The sequence below is a fragment of the Marmota marmota genome, unplaced genomic scaffold, assembly GCF_001458135.2.
Source record: "Marmota marmota marmota unplaced genomic scaffold, marMar, whole genome shotgun sequence".
Lineage (NCBI taxonomy): Eukaryota > Metazoa > Chordata > Mammalia > Rodentia > Sciuridae > Marmota > Marmota marmota.
In genome coordinates this window covers 16,570,385-16,589,372 of record NW_026000229.1, presented here as the reverse complement: position 1 = coordinate 16,589,372, position 18,988 = coordinate 16,570,385, and the positions used below count along the sequence as shown (strand labels likewise).

The following is an 18,988-nucleotide window of genomic DNA, read 5'->3' as shown; positions in this document are numbered from 1 at the left end:
AAAAAAAAAAAGTGGGCTGGGGTTGTGGCTCAGTGGTAGAGCACTTGCCTAGCATGTATGAGGCACTGGGTTTGATCCTTAGCACCACATATAAATAAATAAAGGTCCAGTTGACAACTAAAAAAAAAAAAAAACTATTTAGAAAAAAAAGAATAACAAGTGTTTGAAAGGCTAAGGTTTCCATAGGAAAATCCGTGAGATTATTTTTTATACTCACGTGTTAATGACTGCTTCCCGCCTCTCCCAAGATGGGAGAGTGGAATAGCGGGAACCTACATGGGAAAAGTATAGAGGATTAAGAAACAACAAAGAGGGGTTGGGGATATAGCTCAGTTGGTAGAGTGCTTGCCTTGCATGTCAAGGCCCTGGGTTTGATCCCTAGCACCACAAAAAAAAAAAAAAAAGAATAAAAGAAACAACAAAGAGAAGCCCAAATGTGGTGCATGAGCAGGCCAAAGATTTTTGGTCTGAGCTCCCTACTTGGACCTTCCTCTCAGCAGCCCACTCCTTCATTTTGCTACCACAACAGGGCCAGTAGCCTTTGCTGATTTGGAAACTGAGGGTTAGTAGCTGAAAAGCTCCCCTGAGTATACACAGCAAGGTACTGAGTACCTTGTTTAATTTTAAAAAGCAGGTACTAGCCAGGTGTGGTTGCACACTCTTGTAATCCCAGCAACTCAGGGGGCTGAGGTAGGAGAATCGGAGAGTTCAAGACTAGCCTCAGAGGCTGCAGTTGTTGCTCAGTGGTAGAACACTTGCCTAGCCTGTGTGAGGCACTGGGCTCCATCCTCAACACCACATAAAAACAAATAAATAAAATAAATGTGTCCATCTACAACTAAAAAAAAAAAAATGGCTAAGCAATTTAGGGAGGCCCCAAGCAACTTAGTAAGACCATGTATCAAAAGATAAGTAAATAAATAAAAAGCAGGTAGTGCTACATTTTGAATATGTCCCCCAAAACTTTATGTGTTAGAATCTTTATCCCCAAATTAATATGTTAATGGTATTTGTTGATGGTTCAGCAAGAAGGCAGATGTAATGCCGTTCTCTTGAACTTCCCAGACTCCAGAACTATGAACTAAATAAACTATTATCTTTTTTGGGGGGTGGAGTTCCTAGGAGTTGAACCTAGGGGCACTCTACCACTGAGCTACATTCCCAACCCTTTTTATTTTTTGAGACAGGGTCTCCCTAAATTGCCCAGGTTTGGAACCCTTGAACTGGAGATCCTCCTACCTCCACCTCAGCGTCTCTGGGATTATAGGCATGAAACAGCACACCCAGCATAAACCTCTATAAATGCCTGATCTCACTGGATGCAGTGGCACACGCCTGTAATCCTGCAGCAGTTCGGGAAACTGAGGCAGGAGGATCACAAGTTCAAAGCCAGACTCAGCAACTTAGCAAGACCCTATCTCAAAAAAAAAAAAAAATTAAAAAAAGGGCTGGGGGGCGGTGTGGCTGGGGTTTCAGCTCAGCGGTAGAGCACTTACCTTGCACATGTGAGACTCTGGGTTCGATCCTCAGCACCTCATAAAAATAAATAAACAGAATAAAGATACTGTGCCCATGCATAACTAAAAAACAATTTTTTTTTTAAAGGGCGGGGATGTGGGTCAGTGGTTAAGTGCCCCTAGGTTCAATCCCTGCTACCAAAAAGGGGGAGGGAGGGAATTACCTGGTCTCGGATACTTTGTTACAGCATCAGAAAGTGGACAGAAAGATAACTTAGCAATTTTCTTTCTAGGAAAAAACTAATTAAAGATCTTTTCAGGGGCTGGAGTTGTAGCCCAGCAGCAGAGGGCTTTACTCCACTTTACTCCCTCGTGTGAGGCACTGGGTCTGATTTTCAGCACTACATATAAATAAGTAAATAAAATAAAGGTTCATCAACAACTAATAAAAAAATTTTTAAAAAGATGTTTTCAGGGACTGGGGATGTGGCTCAAGCGGTAGCGCGCTCGCCTGGCATGCATGCGGCCCGGGTTCGATACTCAGCACCACATACAAAGATGTTGTGTCTGCCGAAAACTAAAATGTAAATAAAATATTAAAAAAAAAAAAAAAAGATCTTTTCATAAGGAACCCTCAGTAATCTTTTTTATCTTCCAGTAAGTGAGTGTTTGTGTGTGTGTGTTTTAACAGTTTTAAAATCTGGCATCTGGCATCGATTAAATAGTACTTGCTAAAGTTTTACTGGATTTGAGCCTTCCCAGTGAACCAAAGGTCACTGAAAGCGCCTCTCCCTCCTGCTTCCCTACCTGAGACACGGGCCTCCCTGAACCTGGGAGAGGACTCTCTAGGCCAGATGAACTGCAGAATTGCCCAGCATGTCTGGGAGACTGGCACTAGTAAGCGTTTTCCAAGAAAAACCCAGGGGCTTAAAGTAGGAATAGTTGTACTTGACCATCATTTGATGGGACAGGTGAGTCTTGGGAACTGGGACTCTGCCTGAAGGGAGTGAGGACAGGAAGAGGGTAAGCTGGCTCTACCCTCAGCGCTGAGTGTGGCAGTTCAGCTCCTATGCCCTCTATCTTTACCACGTTCTTTGGCTTCCAGAAGAACCTATCTTCCAACACAGGAAGGGAGCAGGTACACTCCTTATCTCTAATATATTAGGGATTTAACCAGGCAATAAGGGGGAGAGGGCATTAACCTAACTCAAATGCTTTAGCAGTGGTGGAGTTAGGACGTTAATGATCACAGAATCTGTGTTCAATGGAGCCCAAGAGGTCATCCAAGCCAGAGACTCCACTCTTGGCTGCAGACCAGAATTGCTTTTTCAAAAAGACTGATTCCTGGTGTCCATCTGAGTGCAGCTACATCCAAATCTTTGGGAACAGACCTTGGCAATCTTGTACCCCAGCAACTGGAACCCTGGGATCTGAATCCAACTGTTTGCACCAAACACTTGAATCTCTACCAAACACTAATCCAGCCTTTGCCTGAACTTGGGGATAAGTAACTGGTAGCTCCCACCCATTTTTCTACTGCCACACCTATGGCTCTTATTACATAAGTATTATTACCAGATAATGATTAGTGCTAAGTAACATTTTTGGGAACTTGGTCATTGACCTCTTAACACAGTAATTAAGCTTTCAAGTTCTGGACTGAAAAGGGCCTGGGGGCAAACCTTGCTTCACTTTCTATTTATTCTGTGGCTTTGGGCAAGGGAGTAAGAACTCAGCCTCAGTTTTTTCATCTGTAAAATTGGGTAGTGCCTGTATTACAAGGTTTATGTGGAATCAAAAGATGTAATGTTGTAGGAAGTGCAAGTTGTCTTCTAAATCTGTCCCTGTGCCTTTTTCTAACTCTTCCATACATGATGTCTGTGGGTTCCACAGCTCCATAGAGCAAACCCATGTTCCCTGTCACTAGGCAACTCTTGACAGACCCCTTTCCTAGTACCTGACCCTATTTCCTGTTGCCTCAAACCCTCTCTTCTGCCAGGTACAATGGCACACACCTGTAATCCCACCATCTCAGGAGGCTGAGATAGGAGGATCCCAAGTTCAAGGCCAGCCTCAGCAACCTAGCAAGACCCTAAGCAACTGAGTGAGACCTTGTATCAAAAAATAAAAGGCTCTGGCTGGGGATGTGGCTCAAGTGGTAGCGCGCCCGCCTGGCATGCGTGCGGCCGGGGTTCAATCCTCAGCACCACATACAAACAAAGATGTTGTTTCTGCCAAAAACTAAAAAATAAACATTAAAAAAATTAAAAATAAATAAATAAAAAGGGCTGGGGATGTGGCTCAATAGTTGAGTGCCTCTGGGTTCAGTTCCTGGTACCAAAAAATAAATAAATAAATAAACCCTCTCTTCTGGACTGTTTGGCACTAGAGGTGGTGAAATAATTTGTGAGGGGGCTTATGCCCAGCAGGGCCAGGCCGCTGGAGTTCCTTGAACATGAGGGAAATCAGAGTAGTTCTGTAGACAAAACTGTAGAAAACAGGGATCCCAGGGGAAAAGAGAATGGCTTTTGGCCTGCTAATATAAGGCCACCAACACAGGCCGCCAGCTGTATGCCAGCACAGAGCTAGGCATATCTCTTCTCTGAGCTCATTCAACCTTTATAGCTGCATCATGAGGTGATTTTCATGTATTTTACATAAGAAATGCAGAGGTTGGTAATCTGCATGATGACACATAGCTATAAATGATAGGACTGGGATTTAACCTACAGTTTGCTGTACCCCACTCTTGGAACTATAATGAAAGGAAAGAGTTTAAATTGAGGTCTAGAAGCTGGATATGGTGGTACATACTTGTAATCCCAGTGACTTGGGAGACTGAGGCCAAGGTTGGGGTTGTAGCTCAGTGGTAGAGCACTTGACTAGCACTCATGAGGCACTGGGTTCGATCCTCAGCACCACATAAAAAAATAAAATAATAAAATTAAATAAAGGCATTGTGTCCATCCACAACTTTAAAAAAAAAATTAAGGCCAGCCTGGGCTAATTAGCAAGACCCTGTCTCAAAAGAAGTGGGGGGAAGAGTGGGTGCTGGAGCTGTGGCTAAGTGGTAGCGCACTTGCCTGGCAAAAGTGAGGCACTGGGTTTGATTCTCAGCACCGCATATAAAGAAATAAAGTAAAGGTCTATCCACAACTAGAAAAACATTAAAAAAAAAAGAAGAAGAAGAAGAAGAGAAAGGGCTGGGGATGTAGCTCAGTGGTAGAGTGCCCCTGGGTTCAATCCCCAGTATTGTTAAAAAAAAAAAAAAAATGAGGTCTAGGGTCAAAAGTGAAATGTACTTCCAGGAATCATGTGAGTAAGTATTTGCTAATTTATTATCTAACAACACTAGTACTAAAAACAACCCTCTGTGTTTTTAGTACTCTTTATTATTTTATTTCCATAAATATACACCTTTATTTTTTTCCCTTTTTCAATAGCTCTATGGTAGAATTTATGAAGCACACTTGAGGCCCTGAGTTCAATCCCAAGCATTGCCCCAAAATAAAGAAGGATCAACGTGAATGAACATCAAAAAAACCTGCAAAGTTTTTAAAAAGCCAAATTCAAAAGCTCACTTGTTATATGATTCCATTTATATCCAAAATGGGCAATCCATGGACAGAAAGCAGATTAATGGTCATTAGGGACTGGGGAGATACAGAGTAACTGCTAATAGATATAGGAGTTTCTTTTTGAGGAAATAAAAATATTCTGCAACTAGGTAGAGATGATGATTAAACAACACCATGAATGTACTAAATTACATACTTTAAAATGGTTAATTTCATGTTATTTGAATTACACCTCAATTTGGAAAAAAGAACATTGAACATTAATATTGAACATCATCCCCCACAACCAGCCCTGTCCCCCAGAAAACAGTACAAGTCCCAGAGATGTTCTAAGCATTTGTAAACATTTGTGTGTATAGTTTTTATAACTGGTAGCATCCCAGGGCTGGGGATATAGCTCAGTTGGTAGAGTGCTTACCTTGCATGCACAAGGCCTTGTGTTCAATCCCTAGAACCATACACACAAAAAGTAAACAGTAACATCCTGTATACATTGTTCTGTACCTTGTTTCTTTTCCTTAGCACTTGGACATTAGTCTGCATTTTACAGACTTGCTAGATCCTTTTTAACAATCCCGAACTGTTCCATTTGGTGGATATGTTCTAGTTTATCTAGCCTGTTCCTGTTGACAGATAGCTTATTTCCAGTCTTTTCGCTATTTTAAACAAGGCTGCTGTATTGTATATTTCACACATTACTGGGGATTGAGCCCATAGGTGCTTTACCACTGAGCTATTTCCCCAACACTTTTTATTTAATTTGAAACAGAGTGCCACAAAGTTGCCCAGGCTGGCCTCGAACTTGCAATCCTCCAGGTGCATTGCTGGGATCACAGGTGTGTACCACTGTGCCAGCCTTGATCCCATCTCTGGGCACATACCCCCTGGCCACTGGCCTGCAGCTCTCACATCTCCCAGAGACAGCCCTGCCTGCCCAGGCCTGCAGCCTGATTCCTGGATCTCCCTCCTTCCCCACCCATTCCTTTTCTCATCTCTCAGTAGAGCCATTGCCACCCATCCCCAAAACCTGGGCTGGGAGTAAGGCTCACAGTCAAATCTAACCTCTATCCATCAGACCTAACAATGGCAGGTCCCCAGCAAGAGATTTCAAGACAGAAGATGCAAAGCCAAAATGTTAGGGGTTTCACTTCTGACTCTCACGTTCCATTCTACACAGAAGGCAATTGAGGCCCAGAGATGAGAAATGTGGCTCAGCAAGAGGGTTTAGAGCCAGAAAAGGAAGCCCCATCATCTGGTACCCTGTCTGGGTCATTTCACTCATTTAATTAATGGTTATTGGGGGCTGGAGACATAGCTCAGTTGGTAAAATGCTTGCCTCTGGTGCATGAGGCCCTGGGTTCAATCCCCAGCACCACACACACCAAAAAAAAAAAAAAAACAATAAATGGTTATAGGATGCTATGAATGCTCTGTACACCAGACACCATGCTAGTCAATGGGTTTCAGCAACAAATAAAACATAAATCCCTGTCTTCCTGGAGCTCACATTATATTCAGAGAGAAGAACAAAAGCTGAGCACATTGGTATCCATCTGTAATTTCAGCTACTCTGGAGGCTGAGGCAGGAGAATCGCAAATTTGAGGCCAGCCTCAGCAACTTAGTGAGACCCTGTCTGAAAATAAAAAATTATAAAGGGCTGGGGATGTAGCTCAGTAGTAATGCACCTCTGGTCCTGACTCCAATACCTTGGTGTATAGTGGGATCCTTAATCCAAGTGGACCAATGAGGTCTTTCCCTGAGAATGTATGCTTGAGCCTGAGGATGGCAGGAAGCCATTTCAGCATCATTCAGAGTAAGTAAGCCTGGAACACTCAAAGCTCAAAAGTAATAACTTTTTTTTTCTGCCATATATATGGGGGGGGGGGGAAGCAAAGAAAGGGGATTAAACAATCTTTATCACTTTCTGAGGCATTTTCTTTCTTCCCTCACAAAGCTTGCTACCTTTGCTTCTTGTTAAATTCCCCCCTTGTAGTTTAAATTAGCACTTACTGCTTCCATTACTTTTTTTTTTTTTTTGGGTTCTGGTAATTAAACCCCGGGTACTGTACCCTGAGCTACATCCCCTTTTTATTTTCTTATTTTGAGACAGGGTCTTGCTAAATTTCCCAGGCTGGCCTTGAATCATCCTATCTCAGCCTCCCAAATTGCTGGGATTCCAGGTGTGTGCCACCACAACCTGGTACCATTACTTCCTGACCTTTATAGGAAAGAAACTCAGACTCAGAAAGGCTTAGCATTTCACCTGGGTTAGCAGGTTAGCAGCAAAAACATTCCATCATATACTCCCTTATATCATGTTTTAAACAAATTTATTAAGGGGTAAGTGGCATACAATGAAGTGCTCTGAGGATAGAAAGGAAAAAGCTAACGTGTTCTTTCTGCTCTTTCACTCATCAAGCAACACAGAAGACTCCTCTGACTTCTGGTCACCAATAAATACGTGAGGATTTCTCCCTCTAACAAGGAGTCAGTTCTGAGTTGGACACAAGCTGGTGTCTTCCAATTCAATTCAATTCTGACACCCTTTACCTTTACGTGGAGATAGGGTCAGATCCCACAGGTTGAAGGCTTGTTGTCACAAGACAGCCCCCATTTCCCTTGCCAGTCACAATCTCCTGTTGTTTTACCAGTGCTTCTCACCAGCTAACCTCTTCAGCCTCAATTAATTTGCTACGGTGCTCCATGGATCTTCATTTAACATTTATCTGTTCACTCTAAAGGCAACTGTAAAGGCTACCAATGAAGAGATGCACTGGGCAAGGTGGGAAGGGGCCTGGAGCTTCCATTCCTCCTTCCATCATAAGGAAGCATATGCCACTGGATGTGGTGGCACATACCTGTGATCCCAGCAACTTGGGAGGCTGAGCCTAGAGGATCCCAAATTCAAGGCCAGCCTGGGAAATTTAGCAAAAACCTGTCTCAAAAAATTAAAAAGGCTGGGAAGTAGCTCAGTGGTAGAGAGTTTTTGTACCGCCCCCCCACCCCTGCCCCCCCAAAAAGGGGAGGTATATGCAGTTTGTATCTTTGCTGTTACTGTATTATGCAATCCCAGGCATGTTGGCAAGCTTTTCTGAGATAGCTACCTTGTTCTGTTTTTTTTGGAGGGGGGTACTGGGGATAGAACTCAGGGGCCCTCAAACACTGAGCCACATCCCCAGCCCTATTTTGTATGTATTTTATTTAGAGACAGGTTCTCACTGAATTGCTTAGCACCTTACTTTTGCTGAGGCTGGTTTTGAACACACGATCCTCCTGTCTCAGCCTCCAGAGCCGCTGGGATTACAGGCGTGTGCCACCACACTCGCTTATTTTGTTCTTTTCTACTACTGGGGATTTAATCCAGGGCCATGCATAGGCTAGGCAAGTGTCCTATATCTGAGCTACATTCCCAGCTCTCTTTTATTTTTATTTTGAGATAGGGTCTTGGTAAGTTATTGGGGCTGGCCTCCGATGTTATCCTCCTGCCTCAACTTTCCAAGTTGCTGGGATTTACAGTCATGTGCCACCATGCCTGGCTGTGAATTACTTTTTCTCTAATGGTGAAAAAGTAATAGAACTAACCAGTGCTGATTTAAGCCAAAAGGGAAATTTATTGGATGAATTCTAACGTGGCTCCAGGAAACACTGCCAGCTGGAAGTTTACCGAACAGTGTCCTTTTGGATTTATTTTTGTTGTTGTTGTTTTGGTACTGGGGATTAAACGCAGGGCCTTGTATGTGTTAGACAAGTCTCTACCATGAACAACACCCCTAGCCCCCAACTTTTGGTATTTAATGGAGGATTTTTTTTTTCTGTGCTAGGGATTGAACCCAGGACCTTATAAATGCCTGGAGCAGGGCGTGTGGCTCAGTGGTGGAGTGCTTGCCTCTCATGTGTGAAGCACTGGGTTGAATTCTTAGCACCACATATAAATAAATGATTAAAATAAAGACCCATTAACAACTAAAAAAATATTAAAAAACAAAAACAAATGCCTGGAGCAACCTTGAGCAATATCCCCAGTCCTAAAGCAGATTTCTTTACATAATCAATTGTAATGGCCAAATAAGTCATTGACCATCCTGTCCCTTTTCCTCCAGGAGGTTGAGGAATGAACTGAAAGTCTCAACCTTCTATTCCAGCCTTGGTCTTTCACCAGACTACCTCTTGTCCTGAGGCCACCCTGGGGAAATTAGCCATCAATTAGCATACAAAATGACCTTGGCCACTTTGGAGATTCCAAGGATTTTAGAAGTTATATGCCAGGAAGTGGGGGTGAAGACCACACAACAATCTGTCCTTGGTATCCATGAAGAATTGATTCCATTAAAGGTGAACAAAATTATGGCTTTTGCAGGTAAATGGATGGAGTTGGAGAATGTCATGCTAAGTGAAGTTAGCCGATCCCAAAAAATCAAAGGCTGAATGTTCTCTCTGATAAGTGGATGCTGATCCATAATGGGGGGTACAGGCATGGGAAAAATGGAGGAACTTTGGGAAAAGGGGAGGGAGAGGTAGGGAGGGAACATGGGGGCAGGAAAGATGGTGGAATGAGGTGGACACCATTACCCTAGGTACATGTATGACTGCACAAATGGTGCAACGCTACATCATGTGCAACCAGAGAAATGAAAAGTTGTGCTGCAATTGTGTACAATGAATCAAAATACATTCTGCTGTCATATATACCTAATTAGAATAAATAAATCAATTCATTAAAAAAAAAAGAATTGGTTCCAGGACCCCGAAGGACATAAAAATCTTCACCTGCTCAAATTCCTTGTAAAAAATGACATAGGAGCCAATGCTGTGGTGCATGCCTGTAATCCCAGCAATTTGGGATGCTGAGGCACGAGGATTTCAAGTTTAAGATCAGCCTCAGCAATTTAGTGAGACTGTAGAGAGCAGCTGTTCTTTCCAAATTACTCCACAATGTATAGAAAAGCAGTTTTCAGGCTGTACCTGAACCTTTGTTTTGTAAAGCAGTCGTTGTCATAGGCTACTCCATTTTGAGTTTAAGGACTGAGTTGGAGTCACTCCACCCTTGTTTGTACAAGCAAACAACCACCAACTGCCTGGTACAACCATAATACATAAACTTATAAATAAATTAATCATGCTAATAAGAATGATCACCCATGGTTGGGCATGGTGGTGCACACCTGTAATCCCAGCAGCTTACTTAGGAGGCTGAGGCAGGAGAATTGCAAATTCAAAGCCAGCCTCAGCAACTGAGCAAGGCCCTAAGCAACTTAGTGAGACCCTGTCTCAAAATAAAAAATAAAAAGGGCTGGGGATATGGCTCAGTGGTTAAGCACCCCTGGGTTCAATCCCCAATACTGGAAAAAAAAAATGTGACCACCCATGAATTTATCAAATTAATCAGAAGCACATGGTTATGTGTGCATGCCGCAGTCTAGCTGGGCACAAATAATGGAGCCACATCACCTCTCAACCACTCCTTCTGGCAAAATGCCAGGCGCCATCCCGACTCGGCTGTGGCTCTCAACATGTGCATATCAAACTGATATGGAAAAAAATAAGCTCATGAGTTTACTGAACACAGCAGACCACCTAATGATGCAGCCACCTCACTTAAGACCTATAAGAAGAGCACCTCAGAACTGGACATGGTGGCCTCTTGACCTCATCCTCTGGTCACTTGTTATGAGCCTTGCCCAGGAAAATCGCCACGGTAACAAACCTCCAACCCTCTGTCCTTGGGCTTTAGCAAAGGGTGGTTTCTCCTGCCTGTGTCAATGACACAAGTCCTACTCCAAACCAACACTCTATGCTGACACTGTGGAACTGCCATTGTCAGGACCTTGGCCTACAATCAGTTCCTGCATTTTGACAGCTTTGCCCCTGAACAAGTTCTTCTGCTGGTTCCAGGTTGTGATCTTCTCTGACCACCTACAGTGGCTCTTTGCATCCACCGGCTCCCTGCCTTTGCTCTCAGTCCAGCCTTCTGAACCCTGTGTCTGCCTTGCCTAACCCTTCCTTAGCCTTTCTGTGACCTATATGTGTAGTTGTGTAAAGTGTGATGTGTGATTTGAGTGCTTCAATATTAGCAATTAAGATTGGAATGAAAGAATCTGTGAGTGCCCAGTTTATGACTACCAGACGACCTACAAATATTCAGTGACTGCCACTGATGAAGGTGGTGTAGGCTGTGAATTTATGGTTATTCAATAAATTCTGACATTATGGAAAGACACAAAAGTGTTTGGCCCATGTTAATGACATAGGATGTGTATGACAGAGACCCTGTCTCAAAATAAAAAATAAAAAGGGTCAGGTTTGAATCTAAGTGGTAGAGCATCCCTGGCTTAAATACCGCACACACTCATACACACACACACACACACATACCTAATACTACAGGGCACTGTGACACATACCTGTAATACCAGCTGTTCAGGTGACTAAGGCAGGAAGATCACAAGTTGCAGGCTAGGCTGGGTAACCTAGACCCTGTCTCAAAATTAACAAATATGTGTGTGTGTGTGTGTGTGTGTTTATCGGGCGTGGTGGCACACGCCTGTGATCCCAGCAGCTCGGGAGGCTGAGGCAGGAGGATTGCAAGTTTAAAGCCAGCCTCAGCAACAGCGAGGTGCTAAAGCAACTCCGTGAGACCCTGTATCTAAATAAAATACAAAATAGGGCCCAGGATGTGGCTCAGTGGTTGAGTGCCCATGAGTTCAATCCCTGGTACCCTTCGCCAAAAAAAATAAATAAATAACAATAATTTTTTTATGGTACTATGGATTGAAATCAGGGGTGCTTAACCACTGAGGTATATCCCCAGCCGTTTTTACTTTTTGAGACAGGGTCTTGCTAAATTGCGTAGACCTTTGCTAAAATGCTGAGGCTGGCATCAAATTTGTGGTCCTTCTGCCTTAGCCTCCCAAATTGCTGGGATTACAGATGTGCACCACCTCACCAATAGACCATTCTTTTGTTGTTGCTGCTGAGTAATAATCAATTACATGGGTATTCGCCTATTGAATTGTTATTAGGTTTTGGCTATTACAAATGAAGCTGCTATGAGCATTCATGTATTTTATTATTATTTATTTATGCAGTACTAAGGATTGAACCTAGTACTACATAAAAGGAAGTACATGCATGTGACCTTTGCTGCTGACTTGCTCTGGTAAGCTTTTCTGACACTAAGTTACCTTTTTTTTTCTTTTAAGTACTAGGGATAGAACGTAGGACCTTATGCTAGGCAAATTCCCTGCCACTGAGCTGCATCCCCAACTCTTTATATTTATTTTTTATATTTATTTAGTTTGGTACAAGGGATTGAACCCAGAAGAACTTAATCACTGAACCACATTCCCAGATCTTGCTGGTCTTGAATTTGCAATCCTCCTGACTCAGCTTCCTGAGTCACTGGGATTACAGGCATGTGTCACCACCACCACCACCACACCCACACCACGCCTAGCTCTTTGTTTTTTTTTTTTTTAATTTTTAATTTTTTAAATATTTTTTCAAGTTGTAGATGGACACAATACCTTTATTTATTTATCTTTATGTGGTGCTGAGGAGCGTACCCAGTGCCTCACACATGCTAGGCAAGTGCTCTACCACTGAGCCACAACCCCAGCTAACTTCATATTTTATGTGTATAAAGTTTCAATTGTTTCACCATCACTTGTTGAAAAGATTGTCCTTTTTAAAATAAATTCACTTTAGATACATGGATATTTAGATTATTTCTTCTTTTCCCCCAATCCTGGGGATTGAACCCAGCAACACTCTGCTACTGATTACAGCCCCAGACCTCTGCCTTTTTCTTTGAAATAAGATCTCACTCACTAGGTTGCTCAGGTTGGCCTTGAACTTGTGGTTATTTCTTCTTGGGTAAGACGTCATACTTTTACTAATATGTCCATTTTAGGTCTGGGTGTAGCTCAGTGGTATAGCACTTGCCTATCATGCTCAAGGCATTGGATTCCATCCCCAGCACAGAAAAACAAATAATTATGCAAAATATGTTCACTTCATCTACAGTGTCACAATTTTTGGCATAAAGATTTTACTAATGTTGTCAAATATATTTTCATATACTTATTGACCATTTGTGTATCTTCTGTAGAGATATCTGTTCATATGCTTTGCCAAATTTTCATCTTTTAATTTTTCATAATGTTGGGGACTGCACCCACACATGCTTCATTCCCAGCCTTTTGTGTGTGTGTGTGTGTGTGTGTGTGTGTGTACTGGGGATTGAGCCCAGGGGTACTTAACCACTGAGCCACACCCCCAGGCCTTTTTTATTTTTTTAATTTTGAGACAGGTTCTCACTATGTTGCTTAGGGACTCACTAAGTTGCCCAGGCTGGCGTCAAACTTGTGATCCTCCTGCATCAGCCTCTAGAGCCAATGGGATTACAAGTGTGCTTTCCTGGCTACTTTTGCCTCCTTTTGAGTGCTCAGTGTTAATTAATTATAAGGTTTTCATTCTAGTTAATAAGAACAACTGTTCCCAGGCCAGTGTGAGCTATGAGGTTGTTGTCTTTTTTTGTTGTTGTTGTTGTTTTAAGTTATACATGGACACAATATCTTTATTTTACACTTATGTCGTGCTGAGGATAGAACTCAGTGCCTCAAGCATGCTAGGCAAGACTCTATCACTGAGCCCCAGCCCCAGCCCTCTTTATTTTATTTTTTTAACCCAGTGCCTCACATGTACGAGGCAGGCACTCTGCTACTGAGCGGCAACCCCAACATAAGGGTTGTTCTCTTTATCTTACCTGCTTTCTGGCAGTTTCCTCCCTTCACTCACGGATCTGAATTGCTGAGGTATTGTCTGTAGAGCTCTAGACTTCTTTGTGAGTAGCTCTCTTCTTTTCAATTCTCTGCTCTGAAAACTATAGCCATCTTGTGTTCCTGGGTCCCAGTTCCCTCTTTTTAAGGCAGGGACATGGCTATACTCCACCTAAGCTTCTTCCTGGGCTCTGGTTTGAAAACTGTTTAGGCAACAAGGTGGGCATTCATAGGGTTCTGACTCTCTGTATTTGCTAGTTTTTGTTTTCTGCCTTTCAGTACATTGAGAACTGTCATTTCATGTATAGGGAGGAGCGTATTTAGTTGGTTTTGGTGGGAATTTAAGTCACTCCTTTTTCTTTTTTCTTTTTGGTACCAGGGATTGAACCCAGAGGTGCTTTACCACTGAGCCACATCCCCAGGCCTGAGTTGCTCAGGGCCTCTCTGAGTTACTTAGGGCCTTGCTAAATTGCTAACTCTGGCTTTGAACTCGAGATCCTCCTGACTCAGTCTCCTGAGCCACTGGGATTATAGGCATGTACCACCATGAATTTAAGTCATCTTGACTGGCCAGAAATACTTATTATTGGGGCTGGGGCTGTAGCTCAGTTGGTAGAATGCTTGCCTAGCACATGTGAGGTGAGGGATTTGATCTTCTGCACCACATAAAAATAAAGGTATTGTCTCCATTGTGAGATCAGGCAAGGCGGGTGGCGACCAAAGGAGGCAGATTTAAAAGGAACGACAAACGAGGCTTTATTTGAAATATTACTCCCCAGCAGAACTTGATCAGACAGAGTGGACAGGAGAAGGGTCTGAGGAGAAACCCTGTGGACTGGAATTTTATGGGGCTTACAGCAGGAAGGGAAGGGCTTGGGACAGGAAAAGGTGTTTTTAGAGTCCCTTGTCCCGCTGGAGTTGGTCAGGGGAGCTGGCTGAACTCCAGGATTGGCCAAGGGGTCCCGCTGATTGACAGGCGTTTCCGTGGGTGGCTGATTGATGTTTCTTTCCCGCTCAGGCTGCTTTGTCCTAAGTCACCACCACCAACTTGACATCCATCTACTATAAAAAATATTTTTTTAAAAACATTTATTTTTTAGTTGTAGTTGGATACGATATCTTTATTTTATTTATTTTTATATGGTGCTGAGGATCGAACCTGGGACCTCACACTTATTCGGCGAGCACTCTACCACTGAGCCACAATCCCAGCCCTATAAAAAAATATTTTTAAAAAAGGAAAGAACTTGGGCTGTAGCTCAGTGGTAGCACATTTGTCTAGCATGTGCAAGGACCTGGGTTCAAGCCCCAGCCCATTTAAAAAAAAAAAATTTAGATATTAGAAATGTTTATCGGGCTGGGAATGTGGCTCAAGCGGTGGTGCACTCGCCTGGCATGCGTGCGGCCCAGGTTCGATTCTCAGCACCACATACAAAGATGTTGTGTCCCTGAAAACTAAAAAAATAAATATTTTTAAAAAATGTTTATGATCATTTTTTAATTTGTTCAATTGGCATTTATTGTAGGAGACTTTGCTGTGTGCTTACCTTATACTAGTCTTGCAACTCTGCAAACATTTCAAATCTTTCTGTTTCGGGGCCTTTGCACAAGTTCTTTCCTGTCTAGAATGTTCCATCAGCCATGCTTTTCCTATCTCAACTCAAAGACCCTTTTCAGACAATTGTATTTAAACAGAATCGCTCTTTTTTAGTTCTGCTTTCCTTACAGCTTTTTTTTTTTTTTTTTTTTTTACTAGAATACAGGCAGGAATTTTTGTCTTGTTCCCTGGAAGCAGCTCAGGGCCAGGCACAGGATATGTGTTTGATAGATATTTATTGAACAAATAAATGATTAAAAGAACAAGGTCTTTGTGTACTTCCCAGTGCTTGTCATGTAATAGAGTGCAGGAAAATTGGGAGCTTAGGTCTGAGGTCCCCAGCAGGGATGGGACATCAGGCCTCTGAACTGAGACTATATTCAGCTTACCCTCAGCCCCACTCTCCTTTGGGATAACCACAGGCCTCTGCCAGCCAGGTTAGGCTGACAGGCAGGGTTGATGAGCTCCAGACGCGTGCCTTGGGCCCCCACTCAGCCCAACAGAAGGGAATGCTGAGCAGAAACCAGAGCCAAGCTTCCCTGACTTCCTTGCCTTAAGGGACACACTGCTCCTAGCACTTGGTGGGCCTTGAGGCCAAACCCTCTCAGAGCTGACTACCGCTGGCTTATGGGGAAAGACCAGCTTCTTTCTTATTTCTAAGCCCAGGTTTGGTTGTATGACCATTGATGGCTGTTAGAACACGGAAGGTCCTGGGTTCGATCACCAGCACAACAACTACTTGAAGACACAACTAAACAGAGGTTGACTCTTAAGTGAAAACTTAAGACATCCTACAAAATGGGCTCAGTGATGCAGGCCTGTAAGCCCAGTCGGTCCTGGAGGATCACAAATTCAAGGCCAGCCTGAACAATTTAGTGAAACTACCTTAAAAAAAATAAAAAATAAAAAGGGTCGAGGTTTAATTCATTTGCAGAGTGCATGCTTAGCCTATGCTAGACTCTCCCTGGGTTTGATCCCCAGTACCACAAAAAAACCCGAATCATAATTCAGCTACCTTTTTTGTTTGTTGTTTTCAGGTGGGGTCTTGCTATGTTGCCTAGACTAGTCGTGTACTCCTCAGGTCAAGTGATCCTCCTGCTTCAGCCTCCCAAGTAGCTGGGACTACAGGCGTGTGCCACTATGCCTGGCATTACCATTGTGTATGTGTGTGCAATTATGAAGTGCCAGGTTTTGAGCTAAGCACTTTGCATACATCATTTAATTTTCACACCACATGATGAAATGGGCTTCATTATTCCCATTTTACTGATGAGAAAACTGAGGCTCAAAGATATTAGGCAACCTCCTGAGGGTCCTATAACTAATAAGTGATAAAAGCAGTGTTCAGACCCCAAAGTGGTAAGTCTCTAAATGTTCAGGTTCTGGCTTCTCTTCTGTTAGCAGTTTCTTCTGATAACACATTTCCTTTCCTCTGCCCTTGGGGAAGATATCTGAGAGTTCTTTGGTCAGGCTCTGAAACCAGGCAAGACAGGGTCTAAAACTTCTAGACAGGAGTCTGCCTTGAGGCTCAACTCTAAGCTTTTTTGGAGTTGGCAGTGAGGATGTTACTGGAGGTCAAAGATAATCCCATGTGAAAACCACAGCCCTGGGTTTGGGGATGAAGGAAGGGGAAGTGGGCAGGCACCCACAGACCCAGGCATTCCCTCACAATTTGTCCTGCCAGTGGGTTCCCCAGGAGTCCTCAATTTGACATTCCCACAGGATGACAGGAACTTCAGGCAGAGGCAGGCAAGCCTTCTGGGAGGTCATCTCTCTTAGGACCATAGAGGGTGACTGGCCTGTCTCCAAGAAGGGCTGGGACTTGGACCAAGCCTTGGAGGAGATGGCACTTGATATGAAGGAGAGATGGGGGGATGGGCAGGCTTTGCTTACCGTGCAGAGAATCTGGAGGCACTGGTCTAGCATTTCCCAAGATGACCATTGCGTCTTACTGTGTGTCTATACCGAAGCCCTCCTTGTAAAGAGTTGTTATCCCCACTTGGCAGATGAGGAAACTGAGCCCAGAGTCCAGACGGGCAAGCAGGTTGTGCTAACTGTGGGGTAATGAAGTGGATCCTTCTGAGAGGCCATGGAGAACCATGGAAGCTTCCCAGGCCTCGGGAGATTACCTGGGCAACATGTGGGTACAAGTTATAAGAGGAGAAGATAGTGACAGCTGGAGACATTGAAGGAATTTCAGTGGACTATGAGACAGGCCTGGCCAGGGCAGGAGCACAGAAATAGAGGTCTGGGAGGATGAGTCTGGGCTGGTGGGAGATGTGGGATCTTAATGATTATCTCTCCAATCTACCCATCTGACATGAGGAAACAGGCTTAAAAACAGAAGGGGACTTGCCCAAGGACACACAAGAGGTTAATGGTAGAACTGGGCAAGGAAGATCCTGAGAAGCTTGCATTAACCCCCACTAAACACAGTTTGCTAGGTGTGGTGGTGCACATCTGTAATCCCAGCTGCTCCAGAGGCTAAGGCAGGAGGACCACAAAATAGAGGTCCTAAGCAACTTAGTGAGACCCTGTCTCAAACTAAAAAATAAAAAGGGCTAGGGATGTGGCTCAAGCAGTAGCGCGCTCGCCTGGCATGCCTGCGGCCCGGGTTCGATCCTCAGCACCACATACAAAGATGTGTGTCCGCTGAAAACTAAAAAATAAATATTAAAAAAATTCTCTCTCTCTCTCTCTCTTTAAAAAAAAAAGGGGAGCAGCTGGGGATGTGGCACAGTGGTTAAGTGCCCCTGTTTCCAATCCCTGGTACCAAAAAACACCCAACAAAAAGCATTAAGAATGGCTGGATTTCTTCCTATAATGGACTCTCCTCCCTCAGGGATCAAGTGCCTGCCTGAGGTTTTCCAGCTCCCAGTCAGACCCCAGACCCCGCTTAGCCTCTGTCTACTGTGGGAACCCAGGGCCTTCTCATTCTTTGACTCACAGTTTGCTCAGGGGTGATATGAGCCATTGGACCAATTGACCTCTATAGCTCCTTCAGCTCTAAGTGAACAGAGGAAGGGCTTTTGTCCCTCAGCCCCAGTGCAAGCCTGACCCAGGGGTGGGGTCAGCCTGCTGGGGCTCACATGCCTAAGGAGGGAATGCTGGCCAGAGGAGGCAACATGATCTGGAAAGGATCCCTGAGGTCTCCTTTTGAACCCTGGAGAGGGCTTCCCAGTCATGTGAGGACCACGGGGGTGGGGGTGGGGATTAGAGGTGCCTATGCCAAGATGGGAGGTGGGAGGGGCTACCTGGGGGGAGGCTGGGAAGAGAAAAAAAGGAAGGAAGCAGGTGGGGGCAGGCCTGGTGGGCTTGCAGAAAGAGGAAGGAAGCAGAAGGGAGGGAGGCAGGGTCCCCTGCTGAGAGCCATGCAGACCCAGGAGGGCCAGATGAAGGGGCTTAAGTGATGCCTGGCTTGGCCCACCCACATAAAAGTAACTGTCATGTTGGGTGCCATTAGCCCAGTGAGGCAGGAGGATCCAAGTTCAAAGCCAGCCTCAGCAATTTAGCAAGGCCCTGAGCAACTTAGCAAGACCCTGTCTCAAAAAAAAAAAAAAAAAAAAAAGAAAAAAAGG

General features: G+C 44.0%; 1 protein-coding gene across 1 annotated transcript in view; it reads right to left on the bottom strand.

The window, feature by feature from the left end:
• Positions 1–14,561: 14,561 nt before the first annotated feature.
• Pif1 (PIF1 5'-to-3' DNA helicase) overlaps positions 14,562–18,988 on the bottom strand; it is a 26,798-nt gene continuing 22,371 nt past the window's right edge. The window contains exon 14 of the transcript XR_007343830.1: positions 14,562–14,875. The gene's annotated coding sequence lies outside the window, so the exon portion shown is untranslated. The remainder of the gene's footprint in view (positions 14,876–18,988) is intronic.